The sequence below is a fragment of the Caretta caretta genome, chromosome 2 (genome assembly GCF_965140235.1).
Source record: "Caretta caretta isolate rCarCar2 chromosome 2, rCarCar1.hap1, whole genome shotgun sequence".
Classification (NCBI taxonomy): domain Eukaryota; kingdom Metazoa; phylum Chordata; order Testudines; family Cheloniidae; genus Caretta; species Caretta caretta.
Window position 1 is genome coordinate 139,475,000 of NC_134207.1, and position 25,889 is coordinate 139,500,888.

Genomic DNA, 25,889 nt, shown 5'->3' on the forward strand with positions numbered 1-25,889 from the left:
TGCCATGAGGTGAGAACAGAGTTCATCAAGCTGTAAGTGAATTCAGTCCATTTCACTCTGAAATATCATGAGAGTTCCGCAAGCTGAAGGCTGTTGTCCAAACCTGTTCTTTCAGCTCACAGGTTACAAATCCTAATGTGTGGAAAAACACAGCCAGACATTTTTTTTCTATTCAAGCCCACAACCCATTTCTTTCCCCTCTTTCAAATTGGCCCCTTAATGAGAACAGAAGATTTCAAAATTAGTCAATTTCACTGCAGGAAGCTCCAAATCTTTTGTGACTCTTGCATATTTTATGGTTATGAAACCGCACATAGCTCTTCTCTCTTCAAGTTAAATTAATCTAAGAACACAACTGCTTGATCTCCTACTCCAAAACAAATTTAGCAGTGATACAGATTTGGTCAAACTCACATTGAGCAATAGAACTGTCACTTCTTGGTAAGGCAGCAAGAGTGTTACTGATCTTGTCAATTTCATCACATCAGGATTCTGCAGCAGTCAAGGACTTTGCACTATACCTTTGGAGAAACACCTGTAGGCTAGCCTCTACTTCCCTGACCCCCACTGCAAATTCTATACTGTTGGACCTATGCTTATCTTTAAGCATTTGAATGCTCCATGGGAGTCAATTGGAATTAAGCACATGCTTTGTGCTTTGCTGAATCAGGATCTCAACTGCTTCTCCTGTTCTGGAAGGGAAAGTCCAAAAGAAATAACATTAAGGAATGTTAAGTACAAGGCTCTATATATTCTGTGGCCAACTTAACCTACATACTGTGGCCTGGCTGCTAGGTTTCAGAGGCACCCTGGTGCAGCAGACTGAAAATTCTGTGTCAACTTCAAGTAAATTCACACATTTGTGTTTTTATTTCATGACAATTATTGCAATTAATTTTTCTCTTCCCCTAGTTCAAACTAGATTGATGGCCATGGCTTACCATAGCAGAGTCAGTTGCTTCCTTCTTGAAAGAGAAAGCAAGGAAACATTCATATTCTCCTGTGGCTGCAGGAAGTGCACCAGAAATTTTCTTGGTAGCTTCATCATTGTCTGAGAGTGATGTTTCCACTTTCACTGGATGTGAAAATGATGTCATGTGCTTCCTTTCTTCCATTTCCAGACCAGTTGAAGATTCTGCTACCACTGGCTTTTCAAAATTGCATTGATATTTTTTCCTTGCTGAAGATGCAACTCTTTTCAAATTGTTCTCAAATTGTCAGATATTTTCTAAATCCTGCAAATAATAGGAAAGAAGTACTTTTAAAAAGCAAGCAAATTAAATAAATTAAAGATTGAAAGATATAAGGACATGAATTCATTTGTCTCTGTTTTCTGCACTCTCTGTCTTAAAAATAATGCCATGAATTTACTTCATTGGTAAAAGTAATAAAAAGCAATATGGGCTTATAATCAAGTCAACACATTTGAGAAATTGAAATCTGCATTTTTCCCAATTAGCCACTTCATAGTTTTTTTATCACGTTAACCTCATGTTTAACCTGACAACTAATTATTCTGCAAAAAGACAGGCATCATCGTGACACAAAATAATTAATTTGATCTCAGAAGAAAACAGAAATGTTTGTGGAATGCTTAGATAGCCACTATTCATCTCTCACATAGTTACAGCTCTCTAAAAGAACAGGAAAGTTTGTGTCAGAAAATTGTAATTATTCAAAAAATACATGTAATATTTTGTCATTTTTAATCTTTACGTCCATTTGGAATTTGCCATGTTGTTGTTGTTGATGATGATGATGATATTTCTGTCTGAAATGAGATTTTACTCTGTCCAGTTATTTTTGCCATTGCCCATTTAAAAAGTTATTGGAGCAGGAGGACTGGATCCTGGATCTCCCACCTCCCAGCCTTAGTCCCTGCCCCATACAAGCCATACAAGCCATAGACAGAAATTCACACTTGCAAGACACTGGGCGAACAGAAGATGAATGCATCACACAGAGGGCAGATGTATTTTTTTAATGTATAAATAAATAACACTTGTAGGATGGTGAATTAACATTCATTGGCTTCGACTGTAAACTACAAATTGTATTGGAAGAGTCTGTGACATTAGATTTTGTCATTTACAAAGTGCAGTAATTAAAATGATCACATTTTCAACATGCCTCATACAACGTAAAGGAAATATTGCAAATACCATTGATAAGGTAAATTCTGAACTGTTTTAAACATAGAAGGCCAGGTGCTCAGTTGTTATACACAAGGATAATTGCATTGACTGCAGTGATACAGCTGAGGATCTCATCATCATCATGGCAAGTCCCAACGGAGTAGAGCCTTCTTGCAGATCAAACACCACCTGGACTGATCTCTAACTAGGCCCTTTAGGTGTTCGTACTGGATATTCCATTTCTGTCCATCACTGGTGATTTTATCATGCCACCAAAGCTTTTGGTGTCCATGTGATTGCTAGCTATGTAGTTGCATTCCTTGGTAAAGATGCTTCGGTAATTCGTTGGTCTTACATCCTAATAACATGTCCATACCAAGAAAGCCACTGAAACTGAGCCAGTGCTGATGGGACAATTTCTGGGATCAGGGTCAAGTATCCTCATATCTGACCTTGGATTGATGTTTTTGATTCAGTGCTCTTCAAGTTTCCTCAGTGCCTACGTTTCACTTCTGTACAATAAAGTTCCTATAACTGTGTTCTGTAGATCCATAGTTTTGTAGCAAGTCTGATGAAACAACATTCTTACAGAGGCTGCTGAAGATCAACTGTGAGGGCCTGGCCCTAAGAATTTAGGACCCAATCATCCACTTATACACTCAACTTTAAACATGAGTCATTTCATTGGCTTCAGTGGGACTTCTTGTGTACTTAAAATTAAGCACATGCACAAGTGTTTGCAGGATCAGGCCCATAATGGTTCCCACTCTGTGAATCTATTATCTTTTTGTTATTTGTATACTTCATAATGTTTTGATTAAAATTATTTTTTTGAAAAACTACGATTTTCATTGATTTTACACAGGAAAAAATAAATAAGTAACATAAAGACTAGTTAGCAGTGTTTATGTACTCAGTAGGAAGAAACACTTCCATACAAATCTGCAAGATCTAAGCCAATGTAGAAACAGTTCATATGTCTATGTTTGTGACTTCTGCTCACAAAAGGCGGGGAGAAAGGAGTCTTCCAAGAATGAAATGATACTCGGACCACCAGAAAACAAATACTATCTATCAGGGTTTGAAAATTAGGAGAACCTGGAACTGAACTCTGTGCAATACCATTCTCCCCATGCCCCTGTAAACCTGCTCTTCCCTCCAGGTTCTTATATTGGAGCCAATTGCTGTGTTATCTGAGTGCCTCCAAAGAATAAAATATAACAATGATATTCCCTTTGGGCAACAGCCAGTATTGGGTGTATTAGTGTTTGTTGTTTAATCATTATTGAATATAGCAGGGGTGTGCTGGTGGGCGCGATGGTACTAGTGCAGGAAAGTTTGCATGAACAGGTGGGTTTTGCATTTATCCCTGGATGTAGTGAGGCTAGCAGTCATTCTTATTTCATCTGGCAATGAGTTCTGTACTTGTTGTCTTGAATAATTTCAGTGGAACAAAAGTGTCCTTGGAAAGTGAAGTTGTGAAGACAGAGCTGGTCCCTCAGGGAGCCAGGGTTTGAAAATCAGGACAGCAACCTCATACACAAATCAACCCTCTCCTTACTGAAATACAATTTTTTTTAGATTAGGTTCTGTGGACCAGGTTTTTAGGCTGTGGCTGTGGAGGCAGTGTATCAGGTTTCAATGTAGGGAGATCCTCCAGTTGCATAGACCTGGCATAATTGCTGTTATGATACCTACTGGCTTAGATAAATGCACTGGCTGTCATTGTGTGAGCCCGGATGAACAATCACATATACAAAAAATAAGAAATAATCTGATCAATTAACATAGAAAGAGTAACAATAACCTTTGGATGAGGTTATACTGGACTAACTAGGGCACTCATAATTACTTCCACTTGAATATTATAATTCTGAAGGTGAATGACTAACGGAGTAGTGTATAGGTCACTAGTTCAAACAAACGGACTGATCATTTGGACATTACACAAGAAAAATCAAAAGAACTGAATAAAATACACATAATTTCCCACCTATTGGCACACTTAATGGAGTACCTCTCTCTCTCTCTCTCACACACACACACACACACACACATACACACACACACGCTTGTGCTGAACTAAAAAGTATAACTTATAAAATATTTTCCCAGTTCCACTATGAATCTTCTAAATAAGAAAGAACATGATTTTATTTTTATTGGTGATGGCAATTCTAATTGCAATTTTTATCTTTGGATTTAGCAGAGGTTCTGAGAAGTTTTGGAAACGGATATAGATAATAAACTTGGAATACTAGCAGTTCTCTAGTTGCCTGAACTCAAGTTGAGAATTTCTGCTTTAGTAGTCAAGTCACTACATGAACCTTCTTTTGATCTTTTTACACTGCTGAAATTGCTCCTTGACTTTTCTTGTTTCCATTGGCAGTGCAAAAATCATGTTACCTCATATGAACCACTGAATTTGCAGGAAAGGAATGCATTGCCATTAGACACTTACAACATACATCCTGAAATTTAGGATTTTCATTTCCTGTGTATCATCCTGTAACCTTTAGATCCATAACTGAGTCATGTTCAAAATATGTGAAGGAAATAGCTAAAGTTGTATGACCCTTTAACAGGTATTTGGTAGTTCAGCTATCCCAAATTCTGCAATGATGATAAAAAAGAATCTTAAGAGTATTTAGGAAGATAGAGCATCAAATTATGTTCAGACTTAACACTGGTATAAAACTTCAATAAAAAATGTGAGAGCAGAATTTGGCCCTTATGATGTGATGGGTTGGCATGCGTCATGCTTGAGTATATGCTGCGGCAGATAATGGGTTTTTACACTGAAAAATATCATGCAGTCATGAGCAGAGGTAGGAACCTGCCTATTTGCCATTAAAAATGAATGTAACACAGTTTATCTCTTCCCTATATTTTGTTAACTTCCATTATAAAAACCATTGTCAGTGTCCTACTTTGCTTCAGTCTTCTCACAAAAAATAAGATGTGACCAGATGACTAGCAAAGTTACCATAGACAATAAAGGGGAAGGGCTGCAGCTCAGAACAAGTAAAGAACACATTGGAGACTTTTTGAACAATTTCAATTAATTTAATACAGCAGAGCCTGATGGTATTCACCCCAGGGTACTGAGGAACTAGCTGAAAAATCTCAGAGTGACTGGCGATAATATTTGGAAACTCATGGATGACAGGAGAGGTCCCGGAAGACTGAAGAAGGGCTCACATAATGCCCATCTCTAAAAAAGGGAAAAAACAGGAGCCAGGGAACTATAGATCAGTCAGCCTGACCTGTATACCTGGCAAGCTACTAGAGCAATGCATAAAACATTCAATTTGCAAATACCTGGGGGATGAAGGGGTGATCACTAGCAGCCAGCATGGATTTACTAAGAACAAATAAAGACAAACCTGCTTGATTTCCTTCTTTGACACAGTAATTGGTTTGGAGGATGGGGGAATGTGGTGGACAAAATATACCTGGACTTCAGCAAGGCTTTTGACACAATCCCACATGACATTCTGATAAGTAAACTGCAGAAAGGCAGGCTTGGTGGAACTGCCATTAAGTGGATACATAAAGACTATATTGATTGTTGGAAAAGCACAGAAGGTTCTGTCTTTTTGAAAACAGGCAGCACTTGTAATGCCAATCAAGTATTGTGCGCAGAGCTGATACAGCTATAATTTCCCATGGGAAACTGTGACTCTTAAAACATCCTCTTTGGCACTCAGAGTTCTACTTTGCTCTTGCATGTACAATTGAATATCTCCCCCACCTGGATTCCCTTTCTTATCCCCAACACCCCGACCTCTCCCTTTGCCCTGATGCCCCAATTCACCCCACTCCTCATGCAGAGCTTGAAAATGCAGAGAAGAGGAGATCAATTAAATGATCTTTGCTCTCAATATATTTTTCAATAAACCAAAAGCAGCAAATGTTGCTCTTTCAGTCCTCACCTAAACTTTAGTTACAAGATGTAACATCTCCTCCTCCAACATAAGAGAAACAAGAGCTGGCTCCATCCAAGAAATGTTGTTCACTGCGTGACGGTTGTGCAGTGCTGATTAATAGAAGAAAGTTCCTGAAAATTGCATCCTTGCCAGAAACACAGCAGCCATCAAGTACTGAAGAGTAAGTTACTGAAGTTTGGAAATATGCACACTCTAAGAGTGTTATTGATGACATTTCTTTATTGTCAAATGACAAGGAACGTGAATGTTTTGGGATATGCTGTCACTCTGAAGCAGCTACTCCTCACCAACCAACCAACTTGAAGGAACAAGAAGACAATCTGGAAACAAGAATGAGGACACAATATTTCAAGTCTTTCAAGAATGAGGACACAGTCATTACCAATGGGTGAGATTGTGTCTTCAGTAGAACGTGGCATTTTTGTTGCTACTGCTACTAGGGAGAAGCTCAAATTCTGTTAGCAGTGGGTAAGAAAGCTGAAGATGCTTTCACCAAAAAGGGTACAATGATTGCAACAATGTGATAGTTAGGTTCAGAGAAGATGACAAAAGTGATCTTCGTAATGCAACTGAATGATCTATTATACTGTGACTGAATTGTACAAGAAAGGATGCAATCTTTCAGCTATTCAGCCTACTTATCCTATCATGGCAAGGCAATATGCAGACATGAAGACGTTCTGGGGAATCCTCCAAAAGCTTTTGATTTTAAGAGCTGAAGACAATCCAAACATCAATGCAAGGGTTGCTAACAAAAATTATCTATCACATGGGATTGTGAATGAAATGATCTCTCTCATGGGAAATGAGATTCTACAATACAAAGCAAAACTACCTGAAATCCAGCAATACCATTGGAATTGCTGACCTGAAGCCACCGTCTTATCTGAAAAGGAACAAATGGTGATTTGTATTTGATGGGTCAACAAATTCTTTTGACATTTATGAAGCCTGCAGAAGCTTTATGCAACTAGATAAAACTGACACACAACACCTGTGCACAGTTGTGAAAGACACACTGGTGCATTGCATGTTACCCTGCCAGCGACAAGCATATGATGGAACAGGTAACATGGCTGGGAAATTTCATGGAGTTGCTGCATGGATATGGGAACTAGAATGAGCAGCATTGTATGTACACTGTTTCGCACACTGTTTAAACAGGTGCTTGCAGGATTCAAGCTATGGTATGTCACAATAAGGAATGCTTTAAATATTTGTATGGGTACTGCATAAATGTACACTATTCAGCCAAATCTTTCAACCACACTCTTTTGGAATATTGCTATGAAATCAATTAGTCTTTTAATGCTGAGCATGGTAGCAAAGCCAAAGATGTTCTCAACCATCTTGAACTGTTCAAGTTATATTTTGGACTTTGTTTAGTGTATCGAATAATCAGTTACACTGAACAGACAACCTGAGTTCTGCAAAGAACAAGCTGTGCTTTGCAAGAAGGCTTACAATCCGTTGAGCTCACTGTAGCATTTCTGACATGTCAGAGAACAAATGAAGCATATGAGTTATTTTACCAAACCATAGTTGTGGAAGAAAAAAGGTTAACAGGCAAGCCCTCTTTACCCATCACCAAGAGTCCAATCTTCTAGACGACGGATCACATCCTCATCAATATGAAATGCCAGAAGCCTGGTTTAGGCAACAGTATTTTGGTATTCTTTCAGGTGAACTGAGGTGTTGGTTTGATAAAAGCTGCTGGGTTTAAACCAAAACACATTAAGGCTACTTTAATTCGGAATGAGAATGTCGACATAGGGGTTTAATGCAGTTTAACTAACTCGCTTTAAATTCACACCTTTAGTTAATTCAGAGTAACTTTCTTGCGTGTCCCCATGTAGACCAGCCCTAAGTTACACTGGCCTGTAATATGTATAAGGGGCTGAAAATGTAGCTCAGAATCAGTGTTGCAACCATGCTGTATCTTCCCTTCCAACTATGCTGACAGTAAGCAGGGTGTGTGGTATGCAGGCCCTTACATTGAATGTATGCTGCTGCAGGATCATTATTGTGACACTGGCAGACCAGGTGTCTGCTCTTGCCAGAGCCCAGGCCAATTCCCTTATGTATTAGTATAGATCAAAGTGATTGTTAAATGTAGAAGTGTATATTTGGTGTTAAAACTTCATGACAACTAATGGGATGTTACTTAGATTATTTTCACTTATCTGTATCTCGTTATATAATGTAGTAGCAAGCATTTACATTGTGTATACCCTGTAATTAAATAACACATCAAACAAGAGAAGAGCTTTGTGGAATGCAAATGAAGAACTTTAACAAAGAAATGCTAATTTCAAAGCAAGTGGTTATTGTGTGTGATGATTGTGGTCAAAGACTCTAAATGCATTCCTCACTCTCTGTTATCAAAGGAAAAGCCCACATGTGCAGGGACACTGTCAGCTTGTTTTCTGTGAGTAGCAGCTACAAGTATGGATTCAAAGAAAGATCCTGGATCTCTGAACTGTTTGGAAGTACACCAGATGCAAAGTGGAGATCCCCAGAGACAATCTGGGAACTCTCAAAAGACTTTTCGGAAACTGGCAGTTTATTACATCACTGCCACCATTTGGAATTATAAACTGTGGTTCACCTGAATATGTATATTACCTGCTTTAGCCTCTCAATAGCTCTCATTTCCTTTTCTTAGCTAATAAACCTTTAGTTAGTTTACTATAGAATTGGCTACAGATATTTGGCATTGTCTTTGGTATAAGATCTAGAGTACCAATTGATCTGGGGTAAGTGATTGGTTTCTTGGGGCGGGGAGCAACCTTATGTTGTGTGATTTTTGGTTTAAGTGACCTTTTATCACAAAGTCCCATTTGTCTGGGTGGCAAGATAGACTGGAGAGTCTAAGGGGACTGTCTGTGACTCCCTGGTAAGCCTGTTTGAGTGATCCAGGAGTTCACATTTGTCACTGGGTTGGTGAAATCTAATTATAGAACACACCATCAGTTTGGGGCATTGCCCTGTTTTCTAACAGTCTGCCTGAGGTAGGCACTCATGGTTGTGAGCCACTTGAGACACTGTGACAACTATCATACTGGGATAATCCTCCCTCACCCATGTGCTCAAGGCTTGCAGCCACAGCATGCTGGTGGTGCAGTGCAAAGCAATCTCATGGCACCCAAGCATCTGGCCCTCCATATTTAGAAAAAGATGAGCAAAAATCAAAAATGTGTGTGGGGACTAGACAAAGTGCATTCAAAATATAGAACATTGGTATCTTCACTGTACTATGCCTTAATCCTCTAACATAAATACTAAAGAAGATCTCATTTAGAATTGATTCCCGAGGGTTAAAGCAGATCAATAACTGCTGTGCTCTACAACATTACAGTGTGCAGAATTTGTAAATTACTGATATGTACTAGGATGCTGAAATTCATCCCACTGTCCACCCTACAACTGAGTTCATTTATTTTAACATTATTGAAAAGCATAAACTATGAAGCTTCATTCCACTGGGCCCTTATATTAATCATCCTTTCAAAATATGAAACTTTCTTGGAAAAATTGTTTCTAATAGTAGGCATCTGACGTTAGTTATGGTGATACTATAACCAATGTAACTTAAAAAGTGGTTAATTGCATGAATTTCTAGCATTGTTGTGACTGAAAATGTTCGTCATTAAGAATAAACAGCAATTAGGTATTTGGGTTCAAACCCAGCTTTTCATATATTGAGTAGTTATAGTTAACATGCACTGAGATGTGACAAAATCTTGTGTAATGAGGAACAATTCATGCAGCCCTAGGTTTCTCTCTCTTTCTCTCTCTCTTTGTATGTAAAAAGAAAAGGAGTACTCGTGGCACCTTAGAAACTAACAAATTTATTTGAGCATAAGCATTCAGTGCATCTGATGAAGTGAGCTGTAGCTCACGAAAACTTATGCTCAAATAAATTTATTAGTTTCTAAGGTGCCACAAGTACTCCTTTTCTTTTTGCGGATATAGACTAACATGGCTGCTACTTTGAAACCTGTCTCTTTGTGTGTGTGTGTGTGTATATATATTTGCAATTTTAAACTCATATATAGCTATATATATATGCAGTTTTAAATTTCAGGGGAAAGGCCTTTATTTGTATTGCAGAAACATGGAGAGTTGCTGGTAGTTGCTATCCTACTAAATATATTTTAAACTTTGGTCAAACAGAGGTAATTTTTATGCCACAGCAAATTCAAAGAAGACGAGAACCTTTATAAAATATAATATAACTTGCCAATCATTTTCCTTGATGTTATTGAAAGAAGATGTATGTTTGCATCAGCCCTATTCCCAGATCTGTTGTTTTTAAAGGCTACTGCGTTGATCTTATAATTCTGTATTTGTGACATTCCTGTGCAAGTCACGGAGCAAATGACAATAGCAAAAAATTAGTATTAAGATTTTACTGCAGAAAAAAGTTAAAGGAAGATGGATAGTGAGAAAGTTCTTGTTTAAACACAAAGGTTGAGATTTTCAGAGTAGTTTAGGGGATTTAGACACATGGAAGGTGGGTTGCATATGCAATATAACTTCCTTTTCTTGTGCAAAAGAGGACAAGAAAATATTTTATGTGTCCTAAAATTATTTAGATTATCTTGTTTCCCATGTCACTCTCCCTAAAATGCACCTGACCCTCTAGCTATAAGGTTAAGCCTTCCTGTGTTAATTCTTTCAAGTACTGTTGCTATTTGAAGTTTAGGTAATCTAATTGGCAGACTGATGGTTTGATCACCCAATGAAACTATACCAATATGATTTACATGACCAACTACATAGTATAAATTCTGGATTCCATATTTCATATGCTCACAACCCATTTCTGAAAAACCATTGGCCAAATATGTGCATAAAACACTGATGTCAAAAAAGATAAACAAATTATTTAAAATCCCCATTGTTTCATGGACAATCTGGAAACGTTAAAAAAGGGACAAATCAATCAAATGAATTGCTCATGATGAATAGTTAACCAGCTGTACTCAGCTGTAGTCAGCACCAGGGAGATTGAAGTGTTCTCCTACTGGTTTTTGAATGTGATATATGCCATCATATGTCAGCAATGTCCCTCTGCCATGTATATTGGCCAAACTGCAAAAGCATAAATGGACACAAATCTGACATCAGGAATTATAACATTAAAAAACCAGTAGGAGAACACTTCAATCTCCCTGGTCACTCAATAACAGACTTAAAAGTGGCAGTTCTTCAACAAAAACACTTCAAAAACAGACTCCAACCAAAAACTGCAGAACTGGAACTAATTTGCAAACTGGACACCATCAAATTAGGCCTGAATAGAGACTGGGAGTGGATGGGTCACTACAGAAACTAAATCAATTTGTTAGTCTCTAAGGTGCCACAAGTACTCCTCGTTGTTTTTACAAAAATTTCCCCTTGCTAAATACTCACACCTTCATGTCAACTGTTTGGAATGGGCCACCTTGTTTATATTGACCTAGTTAACACTACAAAAGTGACTTCCACTCCTGCTTGTCAACTGTTGAGAATTGCCTACTTCCAACTTAAATTGAATTGGCTCATTAGCACTGATCCCCGCCCTTGATAATGCAACTCCCATCTTTTCATTTACTGTGTATTTATACCTCCCTACTGTATGTTCCACTCCATGCATCTGATGAAGTGGGTTTTAGCCCACAAAAGCTTATGCCCAAATAAATTTGTTAGCCTTTAAAGTGCCACAAGGACTCCTTGTTGTTTTTGTTAATACAGACTAACCCGGCTACCACTCTGAAACCTGTCACCATGCAAAAAATCAATGTTGAAATGTCCCATGTTGACATTTTAGGAATAAATAGTTTCAGTTTTTCATTTTGTAACACCTTTATTGTTTTTATTTTATTTTTACTATGTATGATATTACATAGTATTCCAAACATAGTATTCCAATATTACATAGTATTTCAAATGACCCAAAACAAACAAACAAACAAAAATGGAATTTTCCATCAGAAAGAATTTCAAAATTTTCAATTTTCACTCAAATTTGTAACAAAGCCGATTTCAAAATCTCAAAATCCTTCTGTCCTCTGCACAGTTCTGGTTTATATTGCCATGAACTGAGTTTTCCTTTTGTGGCCCTCCTTTCCAAGTATCGATTAGATCCACCCGTTCTATTCTTATAAGAAATTATAACATACCAGCCTGACTGGGTATGGCTAGAGGTAACAGATGTAGGTTTCAGTTTTTCCCAGTTAAAAATATGTTTTAAGGATGAGGTATAAATAATTTATTTGCATATCTTCTTTCCTAAACTATTGTGGTACTGAACATCCAAGAGTACAAACAAAATACTTCAGAGCACAAGTATGCTATATAATAATAAAAGTGAGTCAGAATTTCTGGAAGATATAATTTAAAGTAAGATTGGTCAGGCCACCCTTTCCTTGGAAAGAACTGAAAAATAAGCTACTTGAAACAGTGTAATATGAATATAGGTGTTATAGTTGAGGAGACGCAGAGTTCAGGGGCACTTTACAGATATATTTATTCTTGACGTGTGGATTTTATGTCAGTGAAAGATGATTGCCTCTATTTTGGGACAATAACTTAGTAATATTAACCCCTGAAGGTCTATTTAATAATAATAATAATAAAAAAATATACTAATAATTTACCAAGCAATTGCAATGTTTCTCTGAAAGTTTTAAAAACAATTTGTGTTCATGTATAACACTGGTGGCATGAGAATTCATAATATCTGCTGCACAGAATGAACATGGGAATATGTATTCCTCTTTTTTTGATTTCAAAAACTATATGAAAGGGTCTAATCTCTTGTTGCTATCATGCATAACTCTTATAAGAGTTTAAATATTTAGTAGAATGTATGCTGTGCCATATCCATCAGCTTAATCTCATGAATAATGTACTTGCTCAAGTATTAGAACTAAGAGCAGTTTAATAAACACTGTTAAAATGCAGCAGGAAGCAAACTTAGATGATTTACACCAACTTTTGGACAGGAATTCACTGTCTTTCTTTTCAGAGTAACAACCGTGTTAGTCTGTATTCGCAAAAAGAAAAGGAGTACTTGTGGCACCTTAGAGACTAACCAATTAATTTGAGCATGAGCTTTCGTGAGCTACAGCTCACTTCATCTTGCATTACACGATAGGTGCCTCAGCACCTGTTACAATGCAGAGCTCAGTAAGTTATCTGCAATGGCTTGATAACACGCTGAAAGGAAGAAACCAAAAGTAGTTAAATATCATCTTAAAAATTAAAAAAATAACTGAGAGGAAGAGAAGTTTAGGAATATCATCCCGAAAATGGCAATTATGCTGTTGGAAGAAAATGTATAGAACATTTTCCTGGACTACAGGTAAAGCACACAGTGATGTCTATACTTAAGATTGCCCAAGAAATTTCAAGATTTTTTCTTTTGGGCTGAAATGTAGCATGTTTGTCTATCAAGGAACACTCAAGCAACTTTGGCTGTCAGGGGCTACCTTTGTCTGAGGGGAGGATGGCTTCACTCCCATTGGTAACAAAGGGTGATGGTGACCATTTGAAAGAGGGCATCTTTGCTGAAGACTCTTTTAGCCTCTCCCATTGAGCACAAGATGAGAGGACAGTTTTGTGAGGAATTCGTTATGGTAAAACATTATTTGCTGAAGAAGAAACTTCTTCAAAAGTAACATTTCAGTGAATTTGAATTATATGGATGTTTGAAGAGTCAGCATTATTCTGTTAAGATCATTCAGGGTTAAAATAATGCTCTAACACCAGGCACATCGTTTCTTAGAGGAACTATTTTAAAATTAATATTAACTCATAAACTCATTTATTAACTCATTAACTGATTGAATTGCAAATTCTCAGAAAACTCATTCTGCACTCTCTAATTTTGGGAGAATGCACTATATTCTTCATATGCACCACAGTGGTTGAATGCCTAAATGTAGAAGTCAGCATTTACTACAGAGCAATGACTGTCTCTTCCTAATAAAATGATTGTGTACAACACCATGGAGCACTCACTGGCATAGAAGTTATCATGAAGATACTTAGGCACCCAGATGAGTTGAGCATCTTTTCAGTCCACTCCTAGTTCCAGTTATATTTAAGACAAAGGAAGCATGAATCATTAAGGCTGACTGGATTATGTGTATTAGGGGATAGCATATAGTGTATCTACAAAAAAGGTCTGTGCTTCTGTATGAATATCAGAGGTCCTGTAATACTTCTCCCTTCTTAAGATTCACCCCATTCTGCATATCTCATGGTCTTTCTTCTATACATTTTGTTATTTTTATAAATACATAAAATAAGATTCAGACACAGCAGCAAGTTACATGAACACACAAGGCTATCTCAAGGACATAACAGCTAACTCTAAATGGAAGAGAAAAGATCCTCAATAATGAATTCTAGGCAGCTTTGCTATACACAGTTTGAACATTTACACATTCACTAAATAACCAAAACCAGCCAAATGCCAGGTATTTGCTAACAGAGACCTCTGTGAGAACCAAAACCAGTCAAATGCCAGGTATTTGCTTATAGAGACCTCTGTGTATAATTCAGATAGTCACATAATCAAAGGGTTTGTCTATATGATGTTTTAGTATATGGCAAGCTGGGTTTTGAATCTATAGCATGCTAGCCTGACTCACACTTGGCCCTGCTCTACACTAGGAGTTGAGGTAGAATTTAGCAATGTTAAATAGATTTAACCCTGTACCCGTCCACACGACAAAGCCCTTTTTTTCGACTTAAAGGGCTCTTAAAATCTGTTTCTTTACTCCACCCCCGACAAGGGAATTAGCGCTGAAATCGGCCTTGCCGCGTCAAATTTGGACACAATTCAACGGAATTGGCCTCCGGGAGCTATCCCAGAGTGCTCCATTGTGACCGCTCTGGACAACACTCTCAACTCAGATGCACTGGCCAGGTAGACAGGAAAAGGCCCACAAACTTTTGAATCTCATTTCCTGTTTGGCCAGCGTGGCAAGCTGCAGGTGAGTGCAGAGCTCATCAGCAGAGGTGACCATGCAGAGCTCATCAGCAGAGGTGGCCATGATGGAGTCCCAGAATCGCAAAAGAGTTCTGGCATGGACCGAATGGGAGATACAGGATCTGATCGCTGTATGGGGAGAGGAATCCGTGCTATCAGAACTCCGTTCCAGTTTTCGAAATGCCAAAACATTTGTCAAAATCTCCCAGGGCATAAAGGACAGAGGCCATAACAGGGACCTGAAGCAGTGCTGCATGAAACTTAAGGAGCTGAGGCAAGCCTACCAGAAAACCAGAGAGGCAAACGGCTGCTCTGGGTCAGAGCCCCAAATATGCCGCTTCTATGATGAGCTGCATGCCATTTTAGGGGGTTCAGCCACCACTACCTGAACCATGTGCTTTGACTCCATCAATGGAGAGGGAGGCAACACGGAAGCAGGTTTTGGGGACGAGGAAGATGATGATGATGAGGTTGTAGATATCTCACAGCAAGCAAGTGGAGAAACCGGTTTTCCCAACAGCCAGGAATTGTTTCTCACCCTGGACCTGGAGCCAGTACCCCCCGAACACACCCAAGGCTGCCTCCCGGACCCGCCAGGTGGAGAAGGGACCTTTGGTGAGTGTACCTTTTAAAATAGTATACATGGTTTAAAAGCAAGTGTGTTTAATGATGAATTTGCCCTGGCATTCGCGGCCAGTACAGATACCTTTACAAAAGGTTTCTGGGGAGGGCAGCCTTATTCCGTCCACCATGATAGGACACTTTACCACTCCAGGCCAGCAGCAAGTAGTCGGAAATCATTGCAGAACAAAGCATTGCAGCGTATGTTTGCTGGTGTTCAAACAACATCCGTTCTTTATCTCTCTGGGTTATCCTCAGGAGAGTGATATCATTCACGGTCACCTGGTTGAAATATGGTGCTTTTCTTAAGGGGACATTCAGAGGTGCCCATTCCTGCTGGGCTGTTTGCCTGTGGCTGAACAGAAATGTTCCCTGCTGTTAGCCACGTGGTTGGTGAGAGAGTGTACTCATTGTTCTATAAAATGTGTCTTTTTGAATACCACTGTCCCTTTTTTTTCCCTCCACCAGCTGCATATGTTTCAAGGATCACAGGATCTTCTCCTTCCCAGAGGCTACCGAAGATTAGAAGGTGAAAAAAACTCACTCGCAATGAAATGTTCTCTGACCTCATGCTGACAGAGCACAGACAAATGCATGGAGGCAGACAATGTCAGAGTGCAGGAAAGCACAAAATGAACACGAGGAGAAGTGGTGGGCTGAAGAGAGTAAGTGGCGGGCTGAAGAGAGGGCTGAAGCTGATTGGTGGCGGCAGCATGATGAGAGGAGGCAGGATTCAATGCTGAGGCTGCTGGAGGATCAAACTAATATGCTCCAGGGTATGGTTGAGCTTCAGGAAAGGCAGCAGGAGCACAGACTGCCACTACAGCCCCTGTGTAACCAACTGCCCTCCTCCCCAAGTTCCATAGCCTCCTCACCCAGATACCCAAGACCGCGGTGGTGGGGCCTCTGGCCACCCAACCACTCCACCCCAGAGGATTGCCCAAGCAACAGAAGGCTGGCATTCAATAAGTTTTAAAGTTTTAAAATTGAAAGTGCTGTGTGGTCTTGTCCTTCCCTCCTCCACCACCCCACCCAGTGCTTCCCTCCTCCACCACCCCTCCTGGGCTACCTTGGCAGTTATCCTCCTGCATATACTGCTGGACAATGCACATGGTGTTTAATGTGCTCCTAATTGCCAAAGTGATCTGAGCAGGATCCATGCTTGCCATGGTATAGGGTCTGCATGGAAAAAAGGAGTGGAACAATTGTCTGCCATTGCTCTGATGGAGGGAGGGGTGATTGACAACATGGCTTACGGGATTGGCTCACAGGGAATTAAAATCAACAAAGGGGGTAGCTTTACATCAAGGAGAAACAAGAACAACTGTCACACAGAATGGCCCCCTCAAGGATTGAACTCAAAACCCTGGGCTTAGCAGGCCAATGCGCAACCCACTGAGCTATCCCACCCCCAGTATTGTAGGCAGGACTGAGTGTCCATTAAACTTTTCAAGGTGCCCCTAACAGACCTCACCAAAATGATTGTCGGCCATTGATTTCACAGAGGGAGGGAGGGTGGAGCAAATGAATACAGAACAAATCTGGTCTATTTCTTGTTTTGATCCACTCCATCTATCTTTTACATCTTTGGCTGGCAGCAGACGGTGCAGTAGGACTGCTAGCAATCCTCATCTCCTGGCTGCTTGGCAGAAGACGGTGCAGTAGGACTGCCGGCAGGACTAAAGAGAATGACCTGGTCGAGTCACTCCTATTTTAGTCCCTGCACCCATGTCTGCCCAGGAGCTCCTGACCGACCTTACCGAGGCAGCCAAGAGCACCTTGGACATGATGATGACGGCTATAAGGCCTATTGCACCATCTGTTGCCACAAGGCAATGAGCTGCTGCTGTGTAGCAATGCAGTACCGCGTCTGCCAGCACCCAGGAGACGTAGGGTGACAGTGAGCTGAGCAGGCTACTTGCTTGCCGTGGTATGGCGTCTGCACAGGTAACTCAGGAAAAAAGGCGCAAAATGATTGTCTGCCGTTGTTTTCATGGAGGGAGGGAGGGCTTTATGACATGTACCCAGAACCACCCGCGACAATGTTTTTGCCCCGTTAGGCATTGGGATCTCAACCCAGAATTCCAATGGGCAGCGGAGACTGCGGGAACTGTGGGAGAGCTACCCACAGTGCAATGCTCCGGAAGTCGTCACTAGCCTCGGTACTGTGGAAGCACTCCACTGAGTTAATGCACTTAATGCACTTAGAGCATTTTGTGTGGGGACACACAAAATCAACTACACAAAAACAATTTCTAAAAAAACAACTTCTATAAATTCAACCTAATTTTGTAGTGTAGACATATCCTTGGTGGTCATGTGGATCCTGCTGCTGCCCATTGAAAGTTCCATAGTGTGCTTTGACATACTGATGAACAGAGAGTATGTAGCTACAGTTCCAACACTTATAGAATTATACTATAATTATCCAGTACATTTTCATATTTTGAAACTTTCTGGAAACTCCAGGAAGGATATTAAAGTATAGTGTGTTACAGCTTGTCCTTGTCCTCCCTCTTGACCACCAGTCTGTTTTAAGTGCACCCAAGAGCTGAACCACACATAATTCTAAGCCTCATGACTATGGGCAGTGACTGGCCACTGTTCCTAGCTCTGACTCTCTCAGGTGCACACCCACGTCCAAGCCCTTTATCTCACACTTTTCTTGCACAGTGGGGCCCTACAGTCCATCCACCTAGACTGTAGAACTAGTGTCACATCCCTTGCAAGCCCCAGTTTCTTGGACGTGTTCTCCCGCACATTCCACCTGGCTTTGGGAGTTTTGATTTCTATTTAAAACATTCAGGGAAAGTGTGGCATAAAGCAAGAAACCAAGACTTAGCAATGGAGTTTCTTAACTACAAAGACTCATAACAAAGCAGACTAGATCTTAGGCAAACAACACAACAACAACATTCTGAACAACCCCACCTCCCATCTGATCTCACCCCACCAGTGCATCCTGGTTCTGGTCAGTGTCCTTAGATACTCTCCTGCCTTCACTCTCTCCAGTAACTCCTGCTTATTTGTGGCATTGGAAAGGCACCTCACAGAGATTCCCTTCTATAAATAACAGTTATCAGGTAGAGAATTGGCAGGTCTCTGAGAGGTATTTAGACCAGAGAATTCCAGCAACCCACTCCCAGATGGGTTTCTTTGTAGAAAGTCTATTCAAATCAATGATCTCTACCCCCAGCAAATCCATTGTTCCAGTAGGGAAGAGTCACTCAGAGTTGACAGTCCTTAATTGCTCTGTAATTCATAGTCATTCAGCTAGGTGCCCAATCCATACACAAAAGCCTCCCAAACACAAACCTCCCCAAATGGTGGTTACAGCACAAAGTGAAGGTTACAGTGAAGGTTACAATCTAAGTAACACTTGAAATACATGATCACATTCACAGAACAAAATGGGGTTCTGTATTCAATGTAGTACATCAACTACGAGAAAGGGACCGAGAGACTTTTTCCATTGAACCATATGAACTGGAACCATAAACTCACTGAACATTAAATCCCACCAAATGAGGGTAGATCCATCCTCATCATCATAACCGCTCATTATACTCCACACCTGAACATAGCCATTATATGAACAACATACCCTCATATCTCAGTGTCTGTACTATGACCCGTTAACCTTTTACCCCCAATTGGGGACATTGCAGATTATGTACTCCTTATGCCATCCAATCCTACACCGAACTTCACACCCCTTGATAATGTGTATGTTATTCCCTGATAACCAGAAACTTCTATGCTTAAACTCTGTACCATTTTCTTTTTCTTTTAACATCATAATAAAACATTCTTCCTGGTGAATCTTATGGCCACTGTTTACAAATCTATTTCACAGCCTGTGTTTAAAGGAACCATTAGAGAACCCCAAAGTTTGTCAGAGACATTTAAAAACAAAAAAATCAAGTGTTTCCCAGATATTGAATTTGGATACTTAATGCGTTAAAGTGTAAAATACAGATTCCCGGAAACTTTTCCTTCAGTGAAAGAGTTCTTTATTCTCTGCAATTTAACACATAAATTGTGATATTTTTGTTGATACAAAATGTTTTTAATATATAAAAGTTTGTGTGCTGTAGCAGAAATAGACTTGCCCAACTGCTTATGCAAATACTGAATATAACTGGCACAGAGAAGATATTTTTAAAAAATTGTTAAAAAAAAAGATAGATTGTACAGACCTCATGTGTGATCTTGGGCAAGTGATGTTAATCGCTTACTGCCTCAGTTCCTCATCTGTAAAATGGAGATAGTACTATTATTATTTTTAAATTAAATATTGTACTAGTAATTTCCTTAAGACAATCTGCTATTAAAAATGAATTGAAATTATTGCACACAAAGATTTCTTCATTACTGATCACACTTATTCCTCATATTCATGTGAATGTTATTCTAGTCAATCATTATTTTAAATTCTATACTCAGGTTGACAGCACACCTACAAACTGTGTAAAGCATGTGCCAGTTAGGGATCTGTACCCAATGTAATAAAGAATAACCATTTTTCACTTCAAGATTGGAGGAAACTTCATATTGCTCAAGATGTTGGTATGTAGTTCATCAATTTAGAATTGCTTTTTTCAACTTGAAGATCAAAAAAACAAAATATAAGAGCTCAATATTAGGAATTATTTTTCAAATACTGAATAAAAGTATTACAGTGCCGAACTGTAAGTTAAATCTTGCTCCCACAGAAGTCAATAGGAGTTTTGCTAGGGGCTTCAGTGGGGCAGGCTTTTGGTCCATAAAATGTGGAGGCAGATCTTCAGCTAGTGTAAATCAGCATATCTCCCTTGACCTTAAAGGGTGTAATGCTGGCCACATTGAAATCAAGGGGATTTTTGCCATTGACTTCAACAGGGCTAAAATTTCACCCAGTTGATCTATTTTGATTTATACCAGCTGAGCATCTGGCTTAATTAAATTAATGGCCTTCTTCCGCATTTCGTGCACACTGAAAGCTTCCCCTGCAAAAGGAGAGAGAAGTGTGAATACATGTAGGTTTGGGCTCCAGAGGCCTTCACAACACTAAGAAGCTCTTTAATTCTCAGAGAGGAAGACTTTGTAGGAAAATAATACTTAGTTTTATGTTATGAAGCTTCTAGACTAAATTGCTTTAAGCTGCTTCATTGGTTTAGAAGCATGTTATGCACCATGATAAACAAAATAATCTCTGGGGGATTAAAATTCCATTCACAATTTCTCTTTGAATATAAATTAGGTAATATTGGCCAAAGGAAAATTTGTTGCCAAGTGGGTTTGGATTTTTAAATGTTTATTCTCAATGCTTTTAAATATTGGTATTAAACAACAAGTTAGGCTAGTGAAAAAGTCTAGAGGAAAAAAAATGATTAATTTCCCCCCAAAACAGAAAAGCAAACAAATATTGAAAAACAGAGCAATCTGAAAATTAATCACGAATATATACCAGTTGTGGACCTAGTACACAGGTACACAGATTTCTCTTTGAGGGAATCATTTATTTTGGGAACAATCTCAAAACACTAGCTCAGGCACAATCTCAAGCCTCATGAGCCCAGTTGCAATATAACAAACCTAAAGCCTGCATCACCAGCCAATCAGAACTTGGTCTCTAGTCTTCTTCACTACCCTTTCCAACACCTTTGTTGGAGCCTGATGCAACTTCCATTGACAACACTGGAAAGAGTCCTACTGATTTCAAAGGGACTGGATTGAGCTTTTAATGGGCAGGAGTACAAAATGACCAGCTTTCATCTATCCACACGTATGACCCTGAAGAGACAATTGTAAAGCTCTAGTCTGGCCTCCTATGTGACACAGGCCATAGAACTCATGCAAAATAATTCCTAGAGCATACCTTTTATAAAAACATTCAATTTTGATTTTAAAATTGCCAGGGATGGAGAATCCACCATGACCCTTGGTAAATTGTTCCAATGGTTACCTACCTTCATTGTTAAAAATTTACACATTATTTCCAATCTGAATTTGTCTAGTTCCACTTCTAGCCAGTGGATCACGTTATATCTTTCTCTGCTAGACTGAAGATCCCATTGTCAAACATTTGTCCCCCATGTAGATACTTACAGACTGTAATGAAGTCACCCCTTAACCTTCTCTCAGATCTTTGAGTCTATCACTTTAAGTCATGTTTTCTAATTGTTCTCATGGCTAACCTCTGAACCCTCTCCAATTTATCAACATCCTTCTTGAATTGTGGATGCAAGAACCGGATGCAATCTTCCAGCAATGGTCACACCAGTGCCAAATATAGAGGTAAAATAATCTTGCTACTCCTACTCAAGATTTCCATGTTTATGCGTCCAAGGATCTCATTAGCCCTTTTGGCAACAGCACCACACTGGAAGCTCATTATCCACCATGACCCCTAAATCTTTTTCAGAGTCACTGGTACCCATCCTGTAAGCATGGCCCACATTCTTTGTTCCTAGCTTTATATATTTACATTTAGCTATTTAAAAATGCATCAAGATATCTGAAGACTACATTGAGCAAGTATGTTTAGAGAGTCTACTGACATCTCTGCAAAAAGACACGCTTTTAAAAAAAAATTCTACAAAATAAAAAATGTGGACAGTGTGTTGCTACAGTCTGAAAAAGAACCCATATTTGAATTTACAAAGTACTCAGTTTCCCCAGTCTATTGAAGGTTTTCACCTAGCAGTCAACATCATCATAAAAGTTGTTTTTATACTGGAGAAACAGAGCAAACAGAGAAGCCTAATTTTTTTTAATGCATATTTGTCATGATTTTCTCTAAATTGATTATATGAACACATACAACAGGAGGGCCTGGTCCCACAGGCCTAACTCAGGAAAATCTCCTATAAGCATTTTGCCTGGTTCTAAATGTTCCCAGGATTAGTTCCAAGAACAAAAAGAAAAGGAGTACTTGTGGCACCTTAGAGACTAACAAATTTATTTGAGCATAAGCTTTCATGACCTACAGCTCACTTCATCGGATTCATTCTGATGAAGAACAAGTAGAGAACAAGTATCAGTGGGCCAGATACCCACCCTTGTGTTTTATGATATGTTATGTGTGTGTAGTACAGTATTGATTAGCTATCCCCAATTAACTGAGAGTATTCTTTTACCAAAAATCAGTCATGCTCCCTTAAGTGCAGCATATTGAAAACCTTTTTTTATTTTTAATTTCCAGAAGGCCTTGCTCATCTGCAAAACTTTATGAAAGGTTAGGGTTATATGCATCAAATGAATGAGTATAAATGGATATCTAATCCAATAGATAGAGCCTCAAAGTGGGGAAGGGAGAAGGGTGTTGTCTATAGCCTGTACATGGAGAACAGGCCTTAGTTTTTTGGCCTTTGTTTAGAAGAGGGTTGAGTTTCCGACCTGCCTATGATGGAAAAGAAACAAGATGCTGTTGTTTCAGGCTAGCAGTGGGGAGCTAAGCTGGAGGATGGGTATATGAGCCATATGTGGTGGGTAAAAACAAGCACGGTAATGATCGCAAAAATCTCTAGTCATGCTTTAAAATGTACTTGATGTAAGGTTGAAGTGTGTAAGAGAATTTGTAGTCTATACATTGCAGCTGTGCAAAAGATAATCTTTTTTTGAGGGGGGGGATGTGCAATGAGATTTTACATGTGTATATGTTTAAGTGACAGTATGAGCTGTAAGAGAATTTGAACATTTTTTCCCTCAACTTATCACGCTAAACATTCAAATAAAATATTTTAACAGATGTTTCATCTATTTTATTATTCTGCATACTTTGTAAATCTTGTAAAGTACTTTGGAATTACTTGAATGTAAAGCACTAACAGTGTAAAGTAACCATTCAGGATTATACCAGTTAATAGATATATTGAACTCCATAATCTCTGGTTATTGGTTTACAAATGGTACTGCAACAATAAAACAATAATTGACAGCAGTTGCATATTGACAAATATTTTGTAATATACTTATACAGTATAAATTTTCAATCTATATTACAAAATATTAGTTTCCAGGGTTTTTTTCAATGTTTGACTTCAGTGGAAGTTTTGTGCTCAACAGATGCAAGATGGGACATGAGAAATGTCAGCTTTAATGATAATGTGCTAAAACTGAGAAATATACTCAATGCAACAAATACTGTCTACAATGGAGCTGTAATATTCACCATCACAGAACTATTATTCAAGGCCATACTATTATAGACTCCTAATTCCTGAGAGATACTTTTGTATGAAGTTTCTATATGCATGATAATTTCTAATGTATCACACCCTAGATGTCTTCTTCAAACTGAGAAATATAGACCACTGAGAATATGCTTCATTATCATAAAGTACCTTTAACACTTCAAAAGGGAAGAATGACACATTTGTATAATGCAATAAATTCAAGGCTCTCTAGAAAAAACCTTCTCCAGAATCTGTAGGCATTCTTTATCAGAAATTTTTGTATTCACGCACGGAAAAAATGAAGCTTATCTACACAAAGCTCAAATCATTTCATAGAATATCAGGGTTAGAAGGTCATCTAATCCAACCTGTGCCCCAGGTTTTTCAGCTCAGCATCCAGAGCTCTTCATCGTGTTGTTTTCAGGTGACCCCATTTTCACTTGCCTTTGGGTGTCCATCTTATTGCTACTCTGGTGATGGAATCAGTTTCCATCCAAAGCACATGACCGACCCATCTCTAACACCTCCTGGCAATGATGGTGCCCAGATCCTCTTGGCTGTACTGTGTCAATAGATCTTGGTTTGAGATTGTTCTGGGCCAAAAGATATGGAAGATTTTTCTGAGGCAGGTTGTATGGAATGAAGACAGTTTGGACATGTCATACTTTCTCATTCCCCAGCATTCTGCAGTATAAAGTAGTGTTGAAAGTACACAGCTCTGATAAGTATTGAGTTTAGTTTGTTGTATTTTGATGATTTCCAGACTGTACTTAAGCTCCTGAAGGTGTTCCTGGCTTTACTGATTTTGTTCCGGATGTCCTGGCTTGTTCCACCATCCTGGCTGATGGTGCTGCCCAAGTATGTTAATGTTTCTACGTTGGTGAGAACATAATCCTCTATCTGTATTGGTGATGGTGAGGCAATATTAAAGGTCATGATATCTGTCTTATTGCGGTTGATTTTCAGTCCAATTTGCTGGCGGAATGTGTTGAGTCGAGTTGTTTTTTCTTATATATGGTGTTGACTATGTGATAGGAGAGCGACATCATCTACGAAGTCCAAGTCTTCAGGGAATGAGAAGAGCGTCCATTTAATGCCTCTTGTCAAATCTTCTGTTGGACATCACACTACCCAGTTGATGGCAATGTTGAAGAGAACTGCAGACATGACACACTCCTGATGTACTCCTGTTTTGACTTCAAACTGAGTTCACTGTGATTAAATGTTGAAATAGATATTAGTAATAGCAATGCTAGTGCTAAAAACTAGCAATTAGTCATCTGCTCAAAAGGCTGTCTTCTGTATTGTTCCATAGGATCTCTGACATCCTCCCAACCCCTCTTTGAAACATATATAGGGTGGTCAGGAGGGCTTGTGAAAGAGGGACTGTGGAGACTTCAATATGCAAATGACGTCTATCTCTACATCTCATTCAACCTAATCAGTTTAGTTTAGTGACTTACCCTTTGCCTAATGGGGTGTGGATCTTGGACAAAGGCTTGCTGGCTGTGGTCCATCCCAGATAAGATTGAAGTAATACTTGAAAGCTGTGGGAAGTAACCAGAAGACACAGTGGAGATTATTTGACTCATCCAATTCAGAGGATACACCCTCAATCTCTTACACAGGTTTTCAATATGGGGATCACTTTGTGCCCCCAGCTACTTATGGATATTCAGTTAGCAGCACTGCTTAAGAAGTGACTTTTTCCAGCTGTGTTTGGTGAGAGGTTGGTGATCTTTTCTACCTACTAATACTTATCTGTGCTTTTGTTACCTCAAGATATGATCACCCTGACACCCTTTAAAATAAAGATCTGACATACAGGTGTGATAGTAAAAGCCTATGTTGTCTGGCTCCAGTCACAAGATCTGGGTCAGTGTGGTGAAGATCAGTGTCTCTGTCACCAGTCGGAAGTTAGTATCCACTAACTGCATGGGCTACTCTGTGTGGGGCTGCATCTGAAGAAGATTTGGAAACATCACATAGTACAGAATGTGGCTGCCTGCTTTATGGATCTGCTGCCCCCAGAAGACCT

At 39.2% G+C, this 25,889-nt stretch overlaps 1 long non-coding RNA gene across 1 annotated transcript; it reads right to left on the reverse strand.

The window, feature by feature from the left end:
* Window positions 1-831: 831 nt before the first annotated feature.
* Window positions 832-25,398, reverse strand: LOC142070831 (uncharacterized). Its single transcript, XR_012666754.1, has 3 exons — window positions 25,315-25,398; window positions 19,892-19,946; window positions 832-1,235 (listed from the first exon to the last, which is right to left on the reverse strand). It is a non-coding gene; the product is annotated as an uncharacterized LOC142070831 (long non-coding RNA).
* Between the last annotated feature and the right edge of the window lie 491 nt (window positions 25,399-25,889).